The 24,333-nt window shown below is 38.7% G+C and overlaps 1 long non-coding RNA gene across 1 annotated transcript; it reads right to left on the bottom strand.

The window, feature by feature from the left end:
* Nucleotides 1–4,402: 4,402 nt before the first annotated feature.
* LOC132131993 (uncharacterized) lies at nucleotides 4,403–5,145 on the bottom strand. Its single transcript, XR_009428983.1, has 3 exons — nucleotides 4,974–5,145; nucleotides 4,686–4,885; nucleotides 4,403–4,567 (listed from the first exon to the last, which is right to left on the bottom strand). It is a non-coding gene; the product is annotated as an uncharacterized LOC132131993 (long non-coding RNA).
* Between the last annotated feature and the right edge of the window lie 19,188 nt (nucleotides 5,146–24,333).

Genomic DNA, 24,333 nt, shown 5'->3' with positions numbered 1-24,333 from the left:
TCAAGAATAATCAAAAACTTGCTTTGGCCATATGTCTCATACTGCAGATTGTATGGCTGTTCTGTTCTGTTCTGTAGGGCTGTTCTTCATTACCATTTGAGTGTGCGATCAAAAACTAGTTTAGAGCACTATCTGCAGTTAAAAACTAAGCTTAGGATCAGAAAACACAAAATTTAACAGTTTGCAACAAGCACAACTTACCGATGTAAGGCAACTTGTGACACTGTCGCGGTTCAGGCTCTTTCGTGTTTTAGTGTAAATCCGCTGTAGAAACATTGACAACTTAATTACTAATGGGTTTAAAGCTTATAAAAAGTAAATTACTTTTTTAAAAAATGTATGTAAAAATTCGTTTTTTCAAATGTAGGCGCACCGTATGCACGCTTATAAAGGAAGCGATGCGCGCTAATTTTTCTAGAATCATTTGAGTCAGTTTGGGGATTGCGAATCATTTGAATCAGTTCGGTAGTTCAGAGCGGGTTCGAGAATCATTTGAGTCAGTTCGGGAGCTCAAAGCGGGTTTGCGAATCATTTGAGTCAGTTTGGGAGTTTGGAGCATGAATCATTTGAGTCAGTTCGGAGTGCGGAGCTGGTTCGTGAATCATTTGAGTCAATTTGGAAGTTTGGAACAGGTTGCCGAATCATTTGAGTCAGTTTGGGTTTCGCGAATCATTTGAGTCAGTTTGGGTATCGCAAATCATTTGAGTCAGTTTGGGAGTTCAAAGCGGGTTCGCGAATCATTTGAGTCAGTTTGGGGATCGCAAATCATTTGAATCAGTTCGGGCGTTCGGAGCGGGTTCGCGAATCATTTGAGTCAGTTTGGGAGTTCAAAGCGGAATCGCGAATCATTTGAGTCAGTTTGGGGATCGCGAATCATTTGAATCAGTTCGGGAGTTCAAAGCGGGTTCGCGAATCATTTGAGTCAGTTCGGGAGTTCAAAGCAGAATCGCGAATCATTTGAGTCAGTTTGGGGATCGCGAATCATTTGAATCAGTTCGGGAGTTCGGGGCGGGATCGCGAATCATTTGAATCAGTTCGGGAGTTCAAAGCGGGTTTGCGAATCATTTGAGTCAGTTCGGGAGTTCAAAGCGGGTTCGCGAATCATTTGAGTCAGTTTGGGGATCGCGAATCATTTGAATCAGTTCGGGAGTTCAAAGCGGGTTCGCGAATCATTTGAGTCAGTTCGGGAGTTCATAGCGGGTTCAAGAATCATTTGAGTCAGTTCGGGAGTTCAAAGCGGGTTCGCGAATCATTTGAGTCAGTTTGGGGATCGCGAATCATTTGGATCAGTTCGGAAGTTCAAAGCGGGTTCGCGAATCATTTGAGTCAGTTCGGGAGTTCACAGCGGGTTCGCGATTCATTTGAGTCAGTTGGCGAACACAAAGACATGACATATCAAAACTAACATTGTCCAGACAGAACAGAAACTGTATGTTTTCTGTGAATAAAGATGGTAAGATTAGCAGTGCTGCATTTTTCTCCAGATCTGCAATATCTGTTTACACAAAAACAACAAAACAGGTTATTGGTACACATTCTATTTTAGCGGTGATGGTGTTTTTGGAAACCCTGTAAATTTGAACAAATAACAACATCTAAATAATAACATTATTATTTTGTTTATTTTTTTATTCAATTATTAATATATAAAGACTGAAATATTACTGTAATTACTTAGTCAAATAAAATATTTATATAATTTATTTTACACTTCACTTTCAAACATGAATCATTAATTAGGCCTAGAATGTGAGCAGAGCAGCATCCAAAATCAAAGTACTTCTGCTGAGATTCTGAAGTTTGCTTACAATGGACACTTTACTACTCCATGAGAACACCGGAGAGGATTTATGAATGGCAGTGAAGCAATGCAACTGAGGTTGTAAAAAATTAAATGCAAACTGTCTCAGTTCACATTACTTTAATCTCCGATCTCTGTGTGCAAGTGTTTTGTTTGCATGTATGTCATTGCAGCAGCACATTAAACTTTAATTGTAATTAAACTGACTGGAACTACCTGTGAATCAAATTATTTTAATGCACACCTTTTAGCCAATCAGAATCAAATATTCAGACAAACCATGGTATAAATAGATTTATTAGAGTAACCATTCAACAAACCAAGCAACTAATGGTTGTGTTAAGGAAAAAAAGAACACTTTTTGTGTTTGTGTCAATTTGTTAAAGTAAACAGTAGTGTTCCTGTAGCTCAATTGGTAGAGCATTGTGCTATCAAGTGTAAGGTTGGGGGTTCGATTCCCCAGGAACACATGATAGGTAAAAAAATGATAGCCTGAATGCACTATAAGTCTCGTCTGCTAAATGCATAAAATTAACAGAGGTGGGTAGAGTACCCAAAAACTGTACTCAAGTAAAAGTAAAAGTACTTATAGAAATATTTACTCAAGTACAAGTACTAGTCTGAATAGTTACTTGAGTAAGAGTAAAAGAGTATCGGATAAAAAATCTACTCAAGTAGTTAGTTACTTTGGGTCATATATACTGAGCCTATTTTTATTTAGATATATAGATAAAATGTATGTGCGTGTATAAATATATATATTTCATCAGCCTTTACTCAAGTCTGCAATGTCACATAATCCTTTAGATATCATTCCAATATGTTGATTTACTATCAATGATGTTCTTTTTATCATAATCCTAAACAAAATGTCACAGGTTCCAAAAAAATATTAAGCAGCAAAACTGTTTCCAGCACTGGTAATAAATCAATATATTAGAATTATATTTTGAAGGATCATAACTCTGAAAACTGGAGTAACAGCTGATGAAAATTCGGATTTGCATCACAAAATAAATTATATTTTAAAGTATGTATTATATATGTATAAATAACCTCTGACACAGAGAAGAGAGAAAACTCCTCACATGACCGATAAGTTACAGAACATCTGTCTGTTTACTTAAATAAGAGATATAGGTGTCATGCCATAACATTTTAATACGACTGACTTTATATTAAATGTGAATTTAACATTGAAAGTCAATGTGATATAAAAACAGCTACTAATCTTTCATTGTTCATAAAGAGAGACATTTACATTATCAAAAATCATTTTCACTGAGAGTCTAGAGTTCAATCACTCTCAGAAACTCCCATTAAAATCACTGAAACTGTTAACACTGTGAAATCAATATCTTAATTAAAGATTCGTACACACATCTGCACTTTGTTGTTTCTGACGAGAGAATTTGCCAGAAAGAGGTCTCCAGTCAGTGAGCGAGTGAAGGAAGCACCGGGATTTTAGTGATGACTCATCGGAACACCTCTGATTGGCCAATGCTTTAATAAGCCCCAAAGAATCATGTGTGATTGGTTATAATGCGCAGCGCTGTAAAAACACATCTATCTCTGGCTCAGCGCCAGCAAGCGATCACAGATCTGAATTTAGCAGCTGATGATATGACTTGCTGAACGTACTCGCACCGGTGTGATTGTATTAATATTAATAAAATATAATCTGCTATTTTTTGTCTTTTGGAAGCTGCATTCAACTTGACTCCCCTCTGTTATAAGCCACACGTACAACAAACTAATGTCACAGTGGTATCGTGTACTGTAATCGAATGTAGCCTAAGTTATTACCTGTTAAACAGTAGACAGCGCACGTGGTGTTCATCTAATAAGGATCTCCATCGCTAGCAAATAGACTTTGCAGATTTGCTTTCAGTTCAATGGAGTTTCATAGCCACGTTTTCAACGCTGCTGATGTTAAACGTTACAACTCCGAGTGAACCACTTCAGACGCTCAGCGCGTGCAGCAGGGAACTGAACGAATCATTCAAACTGATTCATGAACCAATTCACTCGTTTGCCAATTGGTTTGATCAAGCCTTTGAACAGAGTTGACTCAAAAGAATGAATCATTCGCGAATGGGCATCGCTCATTGTCCAGAGAAAAGCAGACGGCGCGTTTGGAATAAACTGAAGCATTTATAACATTTATTGCATTAAGATAAAGTAACGAGAGGAGCGTCGCCCACAGTAACGAAGTAAAAGTAAAAAAATGTACTCAAGTAAAAGTACCCAACTTTAAATATACTCAAAAAAGTATTAGTTACCCAAAAAATTTACTCAAGTAAATGTAAAGAAGTAAATGTAACTCATTAATACCCACCTCTTAAATTTAATTTAATTTCATTTAACTTGAAGAGCAGTCTCTAGCTTAAGATGAAGGTCCTTCCCAAACCGTATCTTCACTTCATGCAGCAGCTACCAAAAAAAGAAAGAAAATTCATTAAAACAATTTTGACTTTTTATTCATACAAAAAAATTTTTTTAAATGCAGTGTAAATACTAAACTCAGAGGAAACAACACTAAAAACAAATACTCACAAGATGTGGAAACCGAAGAAATGGGGACATGTCCATGACCTCATGTTGATTTTGTCATTAAATCAACTCTTTTAAAAAGAGCGCATCTCATTAGATTTTTGATATGTTGATGGAGTCAGGTTGTCTTTTACATAGTTCAGCATTTATCACAGTAATGTGCTCCTGAAAACTTAATTGATCTTCTCCAATATTTTCCAGGTTTAATATAATCTGAATAAAAGTAGTAAATAACAAAATTCATATCCTATATCTACAATCTCCTAGCATTACTGGTCAATAACCAAGCAATTTTAAGACATTTTAGTGAAGAAGGATAAAACAGACAAACCTCCTGGGACTGGGTGGAAAGCGGATTATCAGTACACAGGAGTACTGGAAAGTTTGCAGTCTTGCATCTTTTTTTTCTAAGCTTAGGATCAGAAAACACAAAATGTAACAGTTTGCAACAAGCACAACAAAACTTACCGATGTAAGGCAACTTGTGACACTGTCGCGGTTCAGGCTCTTTCGTGTTTTAGTGTAAATCCGCTGTAGAAACATTGACAACTTAATTACTAATGGGTTTAAAGCTTATAAAAAGTAAATTACTTTAAAAAGATGTATTTCTCTGACTTACCACAACAATATTTCCGTCAGACCATCAATTTAAATCAGCAGACGGGGATCAATCTCTTCTCGACCGTTGGAATTCAAAAACGTGCAGTGCACTCGCGAGACAGCGCTGCGTGAATATGCTCGCGCAAATGCAAACAAATTGTTTACTTTGTAAAATTAATGAAAATAATGAGTTTATTACTTCTTTCTGTTTATGTTTGTAGTTCAACCATAGACTGTATAAAAACATGGACGTAGTGTCCGTGACGTCACCCGTAGACTCCTGAAGTGTGTTTTTGAAGCCTAAAGTGTGTAGAGCAGGCCGTCGCCATAGAGGTATTGATAAAGACCATTCTCCCGGTTCAGTATCTTTTGATGTTACTAAATCTTATGTTGGTAAAATTTGGTTTTCATCATACCTCAAGAGTAATAATAGAGCTATTCGTACTCTTTTCCAAAAAGAAATTGTTACTGTGCCTTATATCTTGTCTCGCTGGGCCTCCTCATTAAATGGAAATTGTATTTACTGGAGGAAAGTGTGGTTATTACCACAAAGGTATCATCTTAGAAATAAGATTAAAGAAATTTCTTATAAACTTATTCACAGATTTTATCCAGCAAGTCATTACTTACAAAAATTTAAAAAAGGTATAAATGTAAATTGTACTTTTTGTAATGAATATGAGGAAACTGCCTTGCACTTATTTTGGCACTGTGCATATTCAGTTACACTAAGGGGTAAGGTCCAAAAGTTTATTAGGGAGAATATTCAGTGTTTAAAATATTTTTCTCTCTTATGGGAAAATATACTTTTTGGTTTAACTGACTATCCTGACGAAAAAGAACAGTGCTTTTATTTAATTAATTTACTTATTCTGTTGACCAAATTTCACATACATAAATGTAAATTTAGCAATAAAAAAACCCAATTTTATGGTTTTGTTAACTGAAATATGTATTTATATTGACAGTATCAGAGACTCTGTGAACAAAAAAGCTGTAAGAACTTTGAAAACTTGTAAATTTTACAATTGGTTTATTTGATTTTATAAATGCGTGTATAATACTTTCCTCCCCCTGGCAATTGTTTTGTTTGTTGTAATTTGTATTTCCATCTTTTTCTGTTTCTTTTTTAACTTTTTTGTTTCTTGATAACATGTTTGTATGTTATAATTTTTTCGAAAAAAAAAAAAAAAAAAAAAAAAAAAAAAAAAGCAGGCCGTCGCCATCTTGGCAGCCCGTCACCGCGCGACTCTCCCGGACAATCAAAAATGGGCAAAAAGGCGGGAGCTAGTTGCTGAAGCCACACCCACCCAGCACCACGGCAGTGTCAGCAGCGGCAATCCACCTGTCACTCAAGTGGCTAAGCCCTTAATTATGCAGAACTTTAAGTCTTAATATAATTTAAACGGATGAGTTATAAAAAAATTCACCCCCCTCACAGTTGTCATGAAGGGCAAAATTAGCTATTTAGACCAAAAACATTTTTTGAACCAGGCTGTAAACATGTTTTTTCCTGCTGTAAAGTTGGGCATTTTAACATGGGGAGTCTATGGAACTGACTCCCTTTTGCAGCCAGCCTCAAGCGGCCAGTCCATGAATTGCAGTTTTAGTCACTTCCTTATTGGCCTCACGAGAGAGAGCGGGAGGTTGGCGCTCGTGTTCAACAGATAAAAAAATTTAATCCATAAAGCAAAACTGTTAAGTTGTGGTACATAATTTCACATAAATGACAAAGAATGAAATTAAAGAGCAGCAAACAAGGCTATAAGTAAGGGGCCGTTCACATATCGCGTCTTTTGCGCTCTCAAGTTTGTTATTTCAAATGTAGGCGCACTGTATGCGCGCTCATTTGTCCAGAATCATTTGAGTCAGTGCGGGGATCGCGAATCATTTGATTCAGTTTGGGAGTTCGGAGCGTGAATCATTTTAGTCAGTTCGGGAGTTCGGAGATGGTTCGCGAATCATTGGAGTCAGTTCGGGAGTTCAAAGCGGGTTCGCGAATCATTTGAGTCAGTTTGGGAGTTCGGAGCGTGAATAGTTTGAGTCAGTTCGGGAGTTCGGAGATGGTTCGCGAATCATTTGAGTCAGTTTGTCAGTTTGGTGCATGTTGGTGAATCATTTGAGTCAATTTGGGGTTCGCGGATCATTTGAGTCAGTTTGGGAGTTCAAAGCGGGTTTGGGAATCATTTGAATCAGTTCGGGAATTCAAAGCGGGTTCGCGAATCATTTGAATCAGTTTGCGGATCGCAAATCATTTGAATCAGTTCGGGAGTTCGGAGCGGGTTCGCGAATCATTTGAGTCAGTTCGGGGGTTCAAAGCATAGACATATAAATACTTATATGTCTCACAATACTTATATGTCTATGGTTCAAAGCGGGTTCGCGAATCATTTGAGTCAGTTTGGGGCTCACGAATCATTTGAATCAGTTCGGGAGTTCGGAGCGGGTAGGCGAATCATTTGAGTCATCTGTCTGTTTACTTAAGTAAGAGATATAGGTGTCATGCCATAACATATTTTTAATACGACTGACTTTATATTAAAATAATATATAAAATAATATATGTGTTTTGTGTAGTTTCTATAATAATATATATGAATTTGCTTTGTATTATTCATTATATCAGGCTTTCTTTTTTTTCTTTTTTTATATAAACGTCATATTTGATTCAGGGTTTAAGGGCTTTTAAAATGTAATTTTCTAATAATATTTTTATTGTACAGATGCAGTTTAAAAGCTTGTTGTTTACATTTTTCTCAGATAAGACTCTGATCTCACTGTACTATTCATTTGTCTTCTGTATTTGCTTGCCTTTATCAAAAAAGTTTTCTCACTCAGAGCTTCAAGAGTCTGTTTATGTCTGGAGGAATACAGAAGTTCAGAGCGCAGCATCTACAGTCCTACCTTATCAAAACATTATTTTTAGTGCTGGGCAACGATTTTTTTTTAATGTTATTAATCTCATTATTGTATGTGACCAATTGCAATTAATCGCATGGTAATTCACAAAACTAATAATGCATTAAAAAGTAGTGTATTGTGAAAAAAAAATTATTTTAAAAGTAAGCCTAATGCCATATGAGCAAAAGTGTAATTTGGTTTGCAAACACTTTAAACAAATACGGTGCTGTTACATAGTAGCAGTTAAAATATTTATTGCAGCCTAAATAAATGTATAACATTAATTAAATTAAATTAAATATAAAACAAGCTATTTGTCACCGCCAGGACATTAAAGTTTTTATTGAAAATATTTTATAGTTTGTTATAGAAAAACAAGTTATGCTTGTATCATGCTGGAGTGCAGATCTCCTGATACGTGCTGCATGATTGCATGAATATTTCTGAGCGGCAAAAGCGATAGATCTGTCAAGCATTAAATTGTGAGAGGGACTTGTGTTAACGTGTCCCATATGAGTCAAAATAATAAACCACAAAGTAAAGAAAACACTGCACTCCACTGTGCTGTGCAAGGGCTTCTCCACTGTCAGAAACTTCCTATTTCCAACTTATACAGTCATTATTATGAGCTTGTTGCATTCTTTTCTGTTAAAAATAACAGTGGACATTGGTTTGTGAATGTTGATGCTTAGCCTAAATAATTTGATCTGGAGCATCCCCTCCTGTGACCCCTGATTGTCTATTTATGTATTCAGAGCCAGTGAGCAACAGACTTTCATAACAATAATAAAAAATGTGTTTAAAGCGCGATAAAATAATTGTCGGTGTTAATCAATTCATATTTGAACGCTATAATAATGCTAACTTGCCCAACCCTAATTATTTTTAATATTTTTTTTGTAAATGTTTACATAATTAAGTTTCTTTTTATACTGATAAAAAGTTTTGTTTTTGTTATTATGAAAACCATGTACGTACACATGTACATCTAAAAAGTTTTTTTATTACAGTACTGAATAAACACTGAACAAAGTTATAAAAGCAACACTTTTGTTTTTGCCCCCATTATTCATGAGCTGAACTCAAAGATCTAAGACTTTTTCTATGTACACAAAAGGCCTATTTCTCTCAAATATTGTTTACAAATCTGTCTAAATCTGTGTTCGTGAGCACTTCTCCTTTGCCAAGATAATCCATCCACCTCACAGGTGTGACATATCAAGATGCTGATTAGACAGCATGATTATTTCAAAGATGTTTTTTTCCCTTGTTAAAAAAAAAAAATCCCTACAACATGGCATCGTATCAAGAAATATCTGCCTCCACACAAAACCATTGAAACTGACTGAAAACTATGTAGTATACATGCCAGATCAGTATGTGGCGCTGTAATTTTGCCACAGAGATACGGATGGCCACTGCGTTTTCACCATCCAAAAACGCAGAATCCGTGTGGACAGGGCCTAAAATGTGCAGTAACAGCATGTGTTGTTACACAGTCATTAGCTCCAATGATCAAACTCTTACATAGCGAATACAAAATCATGAAATGTCAGCCTTCTAGGTACTGGTGAAACTTTCTATCAGTGAAAACAACCACAAATGCTTCCTTATCAATCTGGGCATATTCGTTCCGTGGTAGTCATTATTCTGGAGGTGAAGCAAATAGGCTTTTCCTGGCCATCACGCTCCAAGTGAAACAATGAAGCCCCAACCACATAGGACAAGGCATCACAAACCACTGCCAGGGGTTTCTTTTCATCGTTATGCATCAGCACGTTATCCGTTTACAGCAAATGTTTCGCCTGAATGTATGCCATCTCATAATTTGCTCCCCACTGTCAAGTAGCATACTGGTCAAGGAGGTGATGCAGGGGCTCCAGGTCAAAGGTTTTGTTAGGAGGAAAGTAATTGTAAAAGTTAAGAAGCCTAAAGAGTGGCTGGAGCTTTGTCTTGTTCCGTGGAGGTAGGGCCTTTTTGAAAAACCTCACTTGGGTAGCGGCAAAAATGGTTTTCGCAAACCAGCTTCAGCAAAGCATTTCAGTACAGCCCTTAGACATGCATTGTGTTCCTCCATGGTTTTACCTGAAATTACACAAAAATAAACTAGGAAATTAGGATGTCATCCTGGTATGGCTAGACACCTGGGATTCCTGCAAGCAGGGTGTCCATAAATCTTTGAAATATTGAAACGGTTGTTGACACTCCAAACTGCAATCTGTGGTGAGAGTTAATAGTCAGTAAGTCGGCTGGTTTGTCATCCAACGGAAGCTGCTGATAATCAAGTTATATTCACTTGTAGCTGCAACTTTGTGTGCTTATGAATGCGTTTACATAAGTCACAGCAGAGGGCTGTGTTGGGGTTTTTGCACCACAAACACTAAGCAGCACAGAACGTATCTTTGCGACATCCTTAACTCGAGCATTCATCAAACTCTTCGAAACGGCTGAGCACAGTCATGAGTATTTCATTCACTTTTACAGATTCTTTATTGATTTATCTGCACACAGTCTCTTCGAATCTGCTCATCGCCAGTCTAGTATACTTGAATGACAGGAGGAGGCTGTTGTAATCTGTGAACATTAACTGAATTATTTGCAATGCAGAACAGAACATACATCTTCAACCAGCATTTAGAACAGTTCCCCTCTGTATTCTGAGTCAAAATTGGTCCTGCTATGTTTTTTCATCTTTACTGTATTTGTTCAAACATCAGTGTGTCTGGTTTTAATCTATCAGGGGATAAACAGCTTCTGCTGGATGTTTACGGTTTCTGTGTGTGTGTAGTTTTTATGTGAAGCATTTCTTAATTTCCTCTCCTGAAAATATGAACCTCATAATCTTCTTCTCGACACAAAACATCTTTACGATGAAATGAAGTGAATTCATCAACAGTCAATTACGAGTCAGAGCTTACAACGCTTAATAACACGATACAGATAAATAATACAATATTTCACACTTTTATTAGTTTTCACACAGGGACAGAATTCATTTGAAACTGTAAGATCAGCAGAAGCTTGTTGATTTTCGTGATGATAAAGGAGACGGACGTGTGAGCGGAAACTATCTGACGTTTGGGGAGGATTCAACCAGATAAGTATCACAGTTCAGTCGTGTTCAGTTCAGTGTTTTCAGATATTTTAAGGGTTGCTGTCATGGGGTTTTTATTTGAGAAGATGTCTCTGAAATTAGTTTGGTTCTGTTTGTGTTTCTGGCGTCTGGATGGTGAGTTTGAAATGAGTTTTTATGATTTCAGTTGCTTCTGTTCTGGTAGCATGTAACAAAATACTAGTTAAATTAGTCAAAGAGGATAAACATTCACTGATATTCTCATACAGAAATAATTAAACTGTGATTTAACTGTGACATCAAGATTGAACTCAGATCTGAACTGATACTCAAAAGAATTCGTTTCAGTGTGCCATTGCTCTTATTTGTGGTGCAAGTTTTTCCTTTTTATTTAGTTATTGATCTATATGAAATAATTTAACTACTTTTCCATTCATTCCAGATGTTTTTTTTTTTTTTTGCGGAATATTATTCACTTCACATTCAAATTAATAAATGCTTGTGAGACCTCATTAAACCAACATCAAGTGACTTGAACTTTAATATGTAAAAAACTGTTCTTCAGGTGTGTTTGGTGTTGAAATGAAGTCAGTGAACAAGGGGGATTCAGTCACTCTCAACTCTGATCTTACTGAAATAATGGATGATGATCTGGTTCAGTGGAATTATGGACCTGTAAAAACTTTAATAGCTGGAATCTATAAACCGACCAACAGATTCACTGTATTTGATGATGCTCTTGACGGGAGATTCAGAGGCAGACTGAAGCTGGACGATCAAACTGGATCTCTGATCATCACTAACATCACAACTGAACACGCTGGAAATTATCAACTAGAGACCAAATTTAAGAGGATTTCTTTCTTTCTCACTGTCTATGGTCAGTTAAAAAAAAAGTTTATTTATGAAAACATTTAAATTAATTATTATTATTACTATTATTTTTTTTACATTTACAGGTTTGTATTTTATCTTCTATATCAGATTGTTTTTTTAAATGCTCTTGTTTTTGAATACCTTTGATCATATGGTTCTTCTCGATCTTTCTTTCATTGTCACTGCACGTTAAAATATCACACTCTTGACAAACTGTGCATCAGTAAAAAGGTTAAAGACTCTAGCTTCGATATTTGACCACTGTTTTGGAAAAACATATTGTTGCAGTGACAGTAGTTTAGTAATTTATGTTGTGCAAAATAATAAATCCTCATGTGTCATATTTGGTATAGAAATTCTATCTATATATAGATATTTTTACACATGTTTACTTCACATTTCTTCAGACAGAATCATAATTTCTATTATTTTCCACTGATTTACAAGATCTGATGAAAATTGCCATGGCCTCGATGTGCTGCCTTCACGTGCTATCAGTAAAATAAAATTGCAAATATGAGTTTCCTAAATGGAAATTAGATGTGAACGCCTCTATAATTATATTTATTATGGGGAAATTCAGAAATAATTTTGATACCAGAGTTTTCAAGTTGGGTGGGTCATAATCTTTAAACAGGGTGGAGGGGACAACCATCAGTGCTGTTCTCACAACAACTAGATTAGATTAGATTCAACTTTATTGTCAAGTCCAGTCCAGTCAAGTCACCTTTATTTATATAGCGCTTTAAACAAAAAAGACTGTGTCAAAGCAACTGAACTACATTCATTAGGAAAACAGTGTCAATAATGCAAAATGACAGTTAAAGGCAGTTCATCATTGAATTCAGTTATGTCATCTCTGTTCAGTTAAATAGTATCTGTGCAATAATTCGCAATCAAGTCAATGATATCGCTCTAAATGAAGTGACCCCAACTAAGCAAGCCAGAGGCGACAGCGGTGACAGAATGGAGAAAAAAAACCTTGGGAGAAACCAGGCTCAGTTGGGGGGCCAGTTCTCCTCTGACCAGACGAAACCAGTAGTTCAATTCCAGGTTGCAGCAAAGTCAGATTGTGCAGAAGAATCATCTGTTTCCTGTGGTCTTGTCCTGGTGGTCCTCTGAGACAAGGTCTTTACAGGGGATCTGTATCTGGGGCTCTAGTTGTCCTGGTCTCCGCTGTCTTTCAGGGCAGTAGAGGTCCTTTCTAGGTGCTGATCCAGCATCTGGTCTGGATACGTACTGGATCCGGGTGACTGCAGTGACCCTCTGATCTGGATACAGACTGGATCTGGTGGCCACGGTGACCTCGGAACAAGAGAGAAACAGACAAATATTAGCGTAGATGCCATTCTTCTAATGATGTAGCAAGTACATTATGTTATGGGAATTGTTTCCGGTTCCGGTTTACCTAATTAATGCAGCCTAAAAATCCTTTAACGGATTTGGATAATAAAAGCATATTAGTATGTTATGTGTATGCCAGGTTAAAGAGATGGGTCTTTAATCTAGATTTAAACTGCAAGAGTGTGTCTGCCTCCCGAACAATGTTAGGTAGGAGTTTAGGCGCTAAATAGGAAAAGGATCTGCTTGATTTTGATATTCTAGGTATTATCAAATTGCCTGAGTTTTGAGAACGCCGCGGATGTGGAGGACTATAATGTAACAACATCTTGTTCAAATACTAAGGTGCTAAACCATTTAGGGCTTTATAAGTAATAAGAAAGATTTTAAAATCTATACGATTTTTGATAGGGAGCCAGTGCAGTGTTGACAGAAAAGAGCATACTTCATCGTTCTGGTAAGAACTCTTGCTGCTGCATTTTGGACTAACTGGAGTTGGTTTATTAAGCGTGCAGAACAACCACCCAATAAAGCATTACAATAATCTAACCTTGAGGTCAAAAAACACATGGATTAACATTTATGCAATTGACATTGAAAGCATAGGCCATAATTTCTATATATTTTTGAGATGGAAAAATTTAGTTTTACAAATGCTAGAAACGTGGCTTTCTAAGGAAAGATTGCGATCAAATAACACACCTAGGTTCCTAACTGATGACGAAGAATTGACAGAGCAACCATCAAGTCTTAGACAGTGTTCTAGGTTATTACAAGCAGAGTTTTTAGGTCCTATAATTAACGCCTCTGTTTTTTCAGAATTTAGCAGTAAGAAATGACTTGCCATCCAGTTTTTATATCGACTATGCAATCCATTTGTTTTTCAAATTAGTATGTTTCACCGGGCCGCGAAGAAATATAGAGCTGAGTATCATCAGCATAACAGTGAAAGCTAACACCATGTTTCCTGATGATATCTCCCAAGGGTAACATATAAAGTGTGAAGAGTGATGGCCCTAGCACTGAGCCTTGAGGTACTGCATACTGCACTTGTGATCGATATGATACCTCTTCATTCACTGATGAAACCACGATCAGATGATAAGAGCAGATCATTTGTAACTCTAAGGAGAGCAGTCTCAATACTATGATACGGTCTAAATCCTGACTGAAAATCCTCACAGATAAAATTTTTCTCTAAGAAGGAATATAATTGTGAGGATACTACCTTTTCTAGTATCTTGGACAGAAAAGGGAGATTCTAGTTCTTTGGGGTCAAGTTGTGGTTTTTAGATGAGAGGCTTAATAACAGCCAGTTTGAAGGTTTTGGGGACATATCCTAATGACAATGAGGAATTAATAATAGTCAGAAGAGGATCTATTACTTCTGGAAGCACCTCTTTTAGGAGCTTAGATGGAATAGGGTCTAACATACATTGTTGTTTGTTTAGATGATTTAACAAGTTTATACAATTCTTCCACTCCTATGGTAGAGAATGAGTGGAACTGTTCCTCAGGGGATCTATAGTGCACTGTCTGATGCAATACTGTAGCTGACGGCTGAATGGTTACAATATTATGTCTAATAGTATCAATTTTAGAAGTAAAGTAGTTCATACAGTCATTACTGCTGTTAATTTAGCCACTGTATTGAATAAATACCTGGGGTTATGTTTTTTTTCTTCTAAAAGATATGAAAAGTAATCAGATCTAGCAGGTTTTAATGCTTTTCTGTAGGATATTATATCATAGTGTGAGACTGTTTTCCTTAACCTTCCTTAAGCGTAAAGGAGCAACTGTATTTAAAATGCTAGAAAAGAGAGAGTCCATAGTTCCCTTTCGAGGGAACTTCGAACGGCATCCTCTAGGGGCCGCTTTGGGGAACACCTCATCGTGACCTGTGTCTGAAGCATACATTGAAAAAACACCAAATTGTTAGCCGGCGACAGCCTCCGACGTCACTACCGGCATGACTATAAATAAGCACCGGGAGAGCACGTCATTATCTTCTTCCTCTTCACTGACTGTTTTGTTTGAAGCGTGCATCTGAAAGAACCGGTAAGGGCGATCTTTCTCTGTTTATCATGGCGACAACTAGCAAGCGTTTAAACGATGTGTGCATCTGTGTTGCCGTTATTTGACACCCGCGATCTTTGCGTCATTTGTTTGGGTGAAGAGCACGCACGCGATGTCTTTGAGGAGGCAATCTGCATGCATTGTGAGCGTTTTTTCAATGGAAATGTTATATCTTGGATGTATGGATGTTATATCTTTAACACTTTCTGATACTGAGGTTAGTGCTCTGCTGGGTTGTTACCCAGTAAAAGCAGGAGATATTTGAGGATGGTGAAAAAGGTGAGGCTGAGCCTTCTCAATTCTCCTGCCCTGCGTATGTAGAGCTGTTAGAGGTTATTGAGCGAAAATTACCTTTTGACCATAACCCTCCAGCTCAGGTGAGCCTTTTATTTCTGCATGATCTCCATACAGAGATTAAAAAGAAATGAAAGATGCCGTTTTCTTCTCGCATCCATCGGTTTCGGCATGAAAGTAATCTGCCGACATCGAGGTGATGCGCGAAAGCGGCTATGAGGGAATGCCCCCTGTAAAAAGAGCAAATTTTTTTAAAAATAATTTATAAATTTTTATCTGTGAAATTTTTTTCTTTCTGCAGGGGAAACATCCTCTCTTAATCTCCCTTCTTGCCATTTAAGCCCCTTCAGAAAATCATCTCGCTTAAATGGCAAGGCATACGCAGTAGCAGGTCAGGCTGTGGCTTTATTACACACAATGCTGGTGCTTCAAGCATATTAGACTGATCTTCTAAGAGACCTGGATAGAGGCAGGGGCCTTTTTCTGATCAGGTAGCTGAGCTGCGCCGCACCACGGATCTCTCTCCGTGCTACCAAGCAGGCCGCCTCTGCCATGGGCAGGACCATCGGGAGGAAAGAAAATGCTTTTTTCTCGATGCTCAGGTTTTCGCCTTCTGAGCTTTTCGGTATTTCCATTGAGACGGCGATTTGAGAAGTTCAGGGAGACGAAGGCGCTTTCTCTGCTGCTTTCAGATCCTTCGTTCCACGAAGGTCCAGGTCTGAGCCCGAACAACATAGGGGTCCTGGTCTGTCTCGATCTGAGGATCAAAGATGGGCACAGAAGGCTAGTGTCGCAACTCGCGCTCCTCCCCCACCTGCGGGAAGGGGTTAGAGGAATCGTGGGTCACGAGGAGGTAAGCAGAACCTAAGGGGTATGATCTACAACCCCAATTCCGGAAAAGTTGGGACATTTTTTAAATTTTAATAAAATGAAAACTAAAAGACTTTCAAATCACATGAGCCAATATTTTATTCACAATAGAACATAGATAACATAGCAAATGTTTAAACTGAGAAAGTTTACAATTTTATGCACAAAATGAGCTCATTTCAATTTTGATTTCTGCTACAGGTCTCAAAATAGTTGGGACGGGGCATGTTTACCATGGTGTAGCATCTCCTTTTCTTTTCAAAACAGTTTGAAGACGTCTGGGCATTGAGGCTATGAGTTGCTGGAGTTTTGCTGTTGGAATTTGGTCCCATTCTTGCCTTATATAGATTTCCAGCTGCTGAAGAGTTTGTGGTCGTCTTTGACGTATTTTTCGTTTAATGATGCGCCAAATGTTCTCTATAGGTGAAAGATCTGGACTGCAGGCAGGCCAGGTTAGCACCCGGACTCTTCTACGACGAAGCCATGCTGTTGTTATAGCTGCAGTATATGGTTTTGCATTGTCCTGCTGAAATAAACAAGGCCTTCCCTGAAATAGACGTTGTTTGGAGGGAAGCATATGTTGGTCTAAAACCTTTTATATACCTTTCAGCATTCACAGAGCCTTCCAAAACATGCAAGCTGCCCATACCGTATGCACTTTTGCACCCCTATACCATCAGAGATTCTGGCTTTTGAACTGAACGCTGATAACATGCTGGAAGGTCTCCCTCCTCTTTAGCCCGGAGGACACGGCGTCTGTGATTTCCAACAAGAATGTCAAATTTGGACTTGTCTGACCATAAAACACTATTCCACTTTGAAATAGTCCATTTTAAATGAGCCTTGGCACACAGGACACGACGGCGCTTCTGGACCATGTTCACATATGGCTTCCTTTTTGCATGATAGAGCTTTAGTTAGCATCTGCTGATGGCACGGCGGATTGTGTTTACCGACAGTGGTTTCTGAAAGTATTCCTGGGCCCATTTAGTAATGTCATTGACACAATCATGCCGATGAGTGATGCAGTGTTGTCTGAGAACCCGAAGACCACGGGCATCCAATAAAGGTTTCCGGCCTTGTCCCTTACGCACAGAGATTTCTCCAGTTTCTCTGAATCTTTTGATGATGTTATGCACTGTAGATGATGAGATTTGCAAAGCCTTTGCAATTTGACGTTGAGGAACATTGTTTTTAAAGTTTTCCACAATTTTTTTACGCAGTCTTTTGACAGATTGGAGAGCCTCTGCCCATCTTTACTTCTGAGAGACTCTGCTTCTCTAAGACAAAGCTTTTATAGCTAATCATGTTACAGAACTGATATCAATTAACTTAATTAATCACTAGATGTTCTCCCAGCTGAATCTTTTCAAAACGGTTTGCTTTTTTAGCCATTTATTGCCCCCGTGCCAACTTTTTTGAGACCTGTAGCAGGCATTCAATTTTAAATGAGCTAATTAAGTGGATAAAAGTGTAAAATTTCTCAGTTTAAACATTTGCTACGTTATCTATGTTATCTATGTATCTATGGCTCATGTGATTTGAAATTCCTTTAGTTTTCATTTTATTAAAATTTAAAAAACGTCCCAACTTTTCCGGAATTCGGGTTGTAGATGAGGCAATGTTCTCGTCCGAATCAGAGTGATACCGAGGTATCTACTCGTTCCCTTTGGGGATTTTTAACCCTCTGAAGTCCAAGAGGTTATCAGGAAAAAATAGCCTCATAACACTTACATGCGTTAATCGACTTCAGAAGGTTAACTTCTGCTTTTATCCTCCCCTTCCTAATTCCCCTGTAACCACCAGCTCTCCACCTGATCGAGGTTAGGTGGAAACCTCTCGCATAACAGTCTCCTATGCTGGACCTATAATGTTTTTATGGTTCTATATTCATAGCAACCACCTGACTGATGGTCCAGACTAAAAGGAGGCGCCCCTTGAGCGGAGCTCCAGCGCAGGAAGGTGGGTGAGTAAATGTAACCCTCTCTGTATATACTTATGTGTATTTAATTGCTGGTGGTTACGTGTCTACTAATAAACTCTGTGAGTTTCCTTTTGCAGTGCTCAGTTACAGTGTTTACTAAACACTCGCCAGCACCAGCCATCCGGCTTCATGTTCCGGTATTAGGCGGCTGAGATCACAGATTTCTGATGGAGCCTCCTTGATCATCAATCCTGGCACAGCACTGCAGGGATTTTCATGGATGTCCGGCCAGGTCACCCCGAAGGGTCTCCAGGTCCCTTAGGGGTGCTGTCGCATCTAGCGGGAAGTGGAGGTGGCAGTTACAGAAGTCTTCTTGTATATGCTGCCTCAGGTGATGCTCCCCTCGCCCGAGGTTTGTAAAATTGAGCTTGCCTCTCCCTTGAGATTCAGCACCTCTGCGATGCTTAGGAACATTTAAGTACACACGCTAAGCTTTGTGTACTTTCTCAAAACCACATGGTGGTCAGTGTGCACGTGAACACTTTGCACATTTTCTAAAAATCCACAAGTGGTAAGTTTGCACACAAGACTCTGCAAACTTTCTGAAATCTTGTACGATAAGGGTTACGCGCTCCATTTTGTTCCCTTTCTTGAGATGATTAGACCTTGGTTCCTTGGGCTCCATTCAGCCAGTGTGTATTTGTTCATACACCTCAAGCATTGCTTCCCTCAACATGAGGGGCTATTTGGGTGATTCTCGTGGTAACTTAGCAGCGCTCCCCTTTTTCCAAAAAAGGGTCGCCTAAGAGCGCGCTACTCTGAGCTCGGAGTTCTCCTCTCATATGAGACTGAGTTCTCGGTTTCTTTCCCCAGAGCGCTCCAGTATTGTTTCCATAGATCGAGTTGATGACTCTCAAACATACTGTTTTGAGATGCAACATTCCATCTATGAGCTGCTCTATCAGAGTGCCACGAGAGCCCCTCCTTAGAACAGTATTTGAAAATCCATGCTATGGTAAGTGTGCACTTGAAGTCTTTGCACACTTTCTGAAATCCACAATGTGGTAAGTTCGCACGCTAGTATTCTGCGTTCTTTCTAAAATCCTATATGGTGAGGGCTTCGCGCGGTTGATTCGTGCCCTTTTTTGAGTTGGTAAAAGCCCCGTTCATCTTGGGCGCCACTCCACATATGTATCCTCGGATACCTATCTAAACAGGGTGTTGCTACTAGAGAACTGTCGAGACAGCTCTTTCAGCAAGCTTATGCGTAAGCCAGCGGTAGCCCCTGTGTGACAGGCAAGACTTGGTAGAAATGCTAGGTTATTAGCCATATCCCTTTAAAGGAATCTTTCCTGATTCCAAGCCTTCAGCTCTACCCTGGGCCGAGGCCCTAACAATTAAGTTGGGTATGTAGCTTAGGCCTTTTGGCCGTAAGGTGTACTGTCACAGACAGCCGTCTAACATCCCAGGGGCAACTTCCATGGAAATGGTAGAGTTGGTACTTAGTGCTCGCCATGATTCTGGCCTGCACCCCCCTCAGCATGGCGGCGTGGGTATACTGGCCCCTAGAGGATGCAGTTCGAAGTTCCATCGAAAGGGAACTGTCTCAGCTTACGTATGTAACCATAGTTCCCTGAATAGGGAATGAGACACTGCGTCCTCTAGCTCCCTGCCATGCTGCGGACGCAAGCTTCAGACGAATAAGATAATGACGTGCTCTCCCGGTGCTTGTAACCTGAGACAGTTTTTGTTACATCATCAAGTTGTTCTGATATTTTGGATATGCTAAGGAATTGGGATACATCAGGAAGATTACTTACAAAGCAGTCTTTTGTGGTAGAAGTGATGGTTCTACCATACTTGTAACAAGAAGCAGAATTTACAGTTTTAGCTATAAGAAGCACATGTAAGGTACAAGGCAACAAAATGCAGTAGCATCTAACCAGAAGTGCGATAAGCAGTAAGTACAGGATATACAGTGTCTACAGTATGTTACAACTACTGTACAGGTGCATTTCAATAAATTAGAATGTCGTGGAAAAGTTTATTTATTGTTAATTGTGATGTTTTTGGCTCACATTTAACAATAAAACACAAATTCACTATCTCAACAAATTATAATATGGTGACATGCCAATCAGCTAATCAACTCAAAACACCTGCAAAGGTTTTCTAAACCTTCAAAATGGTCTCTCAGTTTGGTTCAGTAGGCTACACAAAGAAACGTCAGAGGCGTCTTACCTGGGCTAAGGAGAAGAAGAACTAGACTGTTGTCCAGTAGTCCAAAGTCCTCTTCTCAGTTGAGAGCAAGTTTTTTATTTCATTTGGAAACCAAGGTCCTAGAGTCTAGAGGAAAGGTGGAGAAGCTCATAACCCAAGTTGCTTGAAGTCCAGTGTTAGGTTTTCACAGTCTGTGATGATTTGGGGTGCAATGTCATCTGCTGGTGTTGGTCCATTGTGTTTTTTTGAAAACCAAAGTCACTGCACCTGTTTACCAAGACATTTTGGAGCACTTCATGCTTCCTTCTGCTGACCAGCTTTTTGAAGATGCTGATTTCATTTTCCAGCAGGATTTGGCACCTGCCCACACTGCCAAATGCACCACAAATTGGTTAAATGACCATGGTGTTGGTGGGCTTGACCGGCCAGCAAACTCACCAGACCTGAACCCCATAGAGAAACTATGGGCTATTGTCAAGAGGAAAATAAGAAACAAGTGACCAAACAATGCAGATGAGCTGAAGGCCACTGTCAACGAAACCTAGGCTTCCATACCACATCAGCAGTGCCACAAACTGATCACCTCCATGCCACGCCGAATTGAGGCAGTAATAAATCAAAAGGAGACACTACCAAGTATTGAGCACATGTACAGTAAATGAACATACTTTCCAGAAGGCCAGCAATTCATGAAAAAAAATGGGGGGTGGGGGGGTCTTATGAAGTATTCTAATTTGTCATGATAGTGAATTGGTGGGTTTTTGTTAAATGAAATGCATCACAATTAAAATAGCTAAAGACTTAAACTTCTTCAGTCTGTGTGCATTGAATTTATTTAATACATGGTTTCACAATTTGAGTTGAATTACTGAAATTAACTTTTCTATGACATTTTAATTTATTGAGATGCACCTGTATATGCACCTTTGTCTTGTCGCTAAAGTAGTGTATTCATAAAGTAGATAGGAACGATCATTTGAAGCATATTGTATGTTTTATAAATTCAAGAATTTGTCAGCACAGTAAATGTTTATGATAGGATGCTATGTTTTGTTCTTTCCAACGTTAAAGCACTTGAATACAACATGCTTGTAATCACGACTTCAAAAGTGGGAAAAATACATTTCTGATAGCAAAACTGAAGGCAGCATTACTCTTCCATGCTCGCGCTTTGACTCAGAGGATCCCTGATTCGACAATCGTTGTGTCAGTCATAAATGTGCATTATATCCCGCCCTCATCTCATCCTTTGATGCACTTCTGCTCTTCTACTTCTCTAAAAACACACATGACATGGTCTCACAAAATGTTTAATAAAACACACAGTTTTAGAGATAATGTCCTTGGATTTGAAATAAAGCATGAGTAGACTTGTGGCTTTAGCTTCATTGTGTTTCTAAAAACATTTACCACAGCAACATAATTTTTTATGCATTTAAAGGGATAGTTCACCCAAAAATGAAAACTGTCATTAATGACTCACCCTCATGTCGTTTCAAATCCGTAAGACCTCCATTCATCTTCGTGACACAGCTTAAGATATTTTATATTTAGTCCGAGAACTTTCTGTCCCTCCATTGAAAACCTATGTATGGTCTACTGTCCATGTCCAGAAAGGTAATAAAAACATCATCAAAGTAGTCCATGTGACATCAGAGGGTCAGTAAGAATTTGTTGAAGCATCGAAAATACATTTTGGTCCAAAAATAACAAAAACTACGACTTTATTCAGCATTGTCTTCTCTTCTGTGTCTGTTGTGAGAGAGTTCAAAACAAAGCGGTTTGTGATATCCGGTTCACGAACGAATCATTTGATTTAACCGGTTCTTCTTGAACCAGTTCACCAAATCGAACTGAATCGTTTGAAACTGTTCGCATCTCCAATACGCATTAATCCACAAATGTCTTAAACTGTGAACTTTTTTAACATAGCTGACACTCCCTCTGAGTTAAAACAAACCAATATCCCGGAGTAATTCATTTACTCAAACAGTACACTGACTGAACTGCTGTGAAGAGAGAACTGAAGATGAACACCGAGCCGAGCCAGATAACGAACAAAAGATTGACTCGTTCTCGAGTCAAGAACCGGTTGCATCGGTTTTCAGATCGCCAGTAGTGATGGGAAGTTCGGTACTTTCGGACAGTTCGATTCAATAAACCGGTTGAAGAAAACGGTTCACCGGTTCTTTTGAGCTCGATGTAATGACATCATTTGCGATGATTGGCCTTGATTCAAGCCTTCGGTTTACCTGGGCTCATAACATTAGCACAGAATCAGTTCAAAATCAATCACCAAAAGAATCAGTTCGGTTCAGACGCTCTGTGTGTCAGTCTGCTTCACGCTGGATCACACATGCGCAGTATCATCAGCTCCTCGGTTCTCGAATTGGACGTGTCTGACAGAAACGGTTCTTGACTCGAGAGTGTATTTTTGATGCTTTAACAAATTCTAACTGACCCTCTGATGTCACATGGACTACTTTGATGATGTTTTTATTACCTTTCTGAACATGGACAGTATACCGTACATAGGTTTTCAATGGAGGGACTGAGAGATCTCTGACTAAATCTAAAATATCTTAAACTGTGTTCTGAAGATGAACGGAGGTCTCACGGGTTTGGAACGACATGAGGGTGAGTTATTAATGACATAATTTTCATTTTTGGGTGAACTATCCCTTTAAATATATTTATATATTCTTAATATTTTGGTTTTTATGTTTGAGCTTACATATCTCTATTATCTGAACAGTCTGATTAATCCTAATTCTTGAAGAGTAATCTTTGTAGTGTCAGTTTTGTGAACATATGTTGATCATGTATCTAGTCAGAAAGACTCATGAGCAGCAATCTTTTTATTTGGGTTATGTCACTTGTGTCTCCATGCTACAACCCGAATTCCGGAAAAGTTGGGACGTTTTTTAAATTTTAATAAAATGAAAACTAAAAGACTTTCAAATCACATGAGCCAATATTTTATTCACAATAGAACATAGATAACATAGCAAATGTTTAAACTGAGAAAGTTTACAATTTTATGCACAAAATGAGCTCATTTCAATTTTGATTTCTGCTACAGGTCTCAAAATAGTTGGGACGGGGCATGTTTACCATGGTGTAGCATCTCCTTTTCTTTTCAAAACAGTTTGAAGACGTCTGGGCATTGAGGCTATGAGTTGCTGGAGTTTTGCTGTTGGAATTTGGTCCCATTCAGCCTTATGTAGATTTCCAGCTGCTGAAGAGTTCGTGGTCGTCTTTGACGTATTTTTCTTTAATGATGCGCCAAATGTTCTCTATTGGTGAAAGATCTGGACTGCAGGCAGGCCAGGTTAGCACCCGGACTCTTCTACGACGAAGCCATGCTGTTGTTATAGCTGCAGTATATGGTTTTGCATTGTCCTGCTGAAATAAACAAGGCCTTCCCTGAAATAGACGTTGTTTGGAGGGAAGCATATGTTGCTCTAAAACCTTTATATACCTTTCAGCATTCACAGAGCCTTCCAAAACATGCAAGCTGCCCATACCGTATGCACTTATGCACCCCATACCATCAGAGATGCTGGCTTTTGAACTGAACGCTGATAACATGCTGGAAGGTCTCCCTCCTCTTTAGCCCGGAGGACACGGCGTCTGTGATTTCCAACAAGAATGTCAAATTTGGACTCGTCTGACCATAAAACACTATTCCACTTTGAAATAGTCCATTTTAAATGAGCCTTGGCCCACAGGACACGACGGCGCTTCTGGACCATGTTCACATATGGCTTCCTTTTTGCATGATAGAGCTTTAGTTGGCATCTG

Source organism: Carassius carassius, chromosome 48, assembly GCF_963082965.1.
Source record: "Carassius carassius chromosome 48, fCarCar2.1, whole genome shotgun sequence".
In the NCBI taxonomy this organism is placed as follows: Eukaryota; Metazoa; Chordata; class Actinopteri; order Cypriniformes; family Cyprinidae; genus Carassius; species Carassius carassius.
This window is presented reverse-complemented; position numbering and strand designations above follow the sequence as displayed.